The sequence below is a fragment of the Elephantulus edwardii genome, unplaced genomic scaffold, assembly GCF_000299155.1.
Source record: "Elephantulus edwardii isolate Elephantulus edwardi_28Jun2011 unplaced genomic scaffold, EleEdw1.0 scaffold00424, whole genome shotgun sequence".
NCBI lineage: Eukaryota > Metazoa > Chordata > Mammalia > Macroscelidea > Macroscelididae > Elephantulus > Elephantulus edwardii.
The window spans coordinates 1,140,713-1,142,057 of NW_006400174.1; positions in this window are offsets into that span (position 1 = coordinate 1,140,713).

Below are 1,345 nucleotides of genomic sequence, written 5' to 3' on the forward strand. Positions count from 1 at the left end.
AAAAAGAAAAAAAAACTTTTATCAGTCTATTTTAAACATAGACTAAAAATAGGCTACTTATTATTTTGGCTTTAACAAAAATTTATCATCTATCATCATCTGTCTATATTTATCACCTATCAGTATCTATCTATATTATCTATTTATGCAATTTAGGAGGCTAGAATTTCAAATTCCAAGGGCTAGGTCTAGAACAATGCCTTTTCTAGAATACTTATTTTGACATAACAATATGCAGTAAGGGGTCAATTCTCTCATTCTCTCTGTCATTGCTGTCAGACCAGGCTCGAGCTGACTCTACGAGGTTATAAATTTGAATGGAAGAGATTGTCCAAGAAGGGGGAGGTTGTTGTTATTAGGTGCCAGCAAGTCAAGTATGACCCATAGTTACCCTATGAACAATAGATCTGTGCCATCCTCACACTTCTTGATGCATTAGAGCTCATTGTGGCAGTCACCATGTCAATCCATCTCATCAAAGATCTTCCTCTCCTCATCATCTTTGTCTCCAAACAGCACTATGTACCCTCTCCAAGGTATATTTGTTTGTTCTTTTGTCTGTCCACAGATGTCCAACACAGCTCAAATCATCAATTCTTCTGTCATCTTTATTCATTGTCCAGCTCTCAAATGCATAACAAGTGATTGGAAAGACTATGGTCTCAAACTGACATAATTTACTTCTCAGTAGTTTGGCGAGGTCCCTAACTGCAGATTTTTCCAGTGTAATATGTCTTCTGATTTCCTGACTGCTGGTACCAACTGTGTTGATTGTGGATCCAAGTAAGATGAAGTTATTGACAGTTTCTATCTTTTTTCAATCTTTCGTGATGTTGCCTATCAGTCCTGTGGTAGGAATCTTTGTTTCTGGACATTGAGATGCAATACATTTTGAAGGCTGCATTTCTTGATCTTTTGCAAAAAATTCTTCAAGTCCTTCTCACTTTCAGCAAGCAACGTTGTGTCATCTGCATAACAAAGGTTTGTTTACCTCTGATTCTGATATCACATTCCTCTTCATAGAGCCTAGTTTTTCAAATAATTTGCTCAGCATATGATTGGATAAGTATGTAGAGAGAATACAGTCCTGACACACCACACTCCTTTCTTAATTTTAAACCATGTAATGTTCCCTTGTTAACAAGCTGTCGCTGACTCTGAGAAAATGGGAATCCCCGAACATCTGATTGTAATTATGCGAAACCTATACTTGGACCAAGAGGCAGTCATCAGAACAGAGTAAGGAGGCACTGTTGTTGTTATGTGCCGTCGAGTCATTTGTAACTCATAGCGACCCTATGTACAACAGCCCTAAACCCTGCTCTATCCTGTGCCAATCGCATTG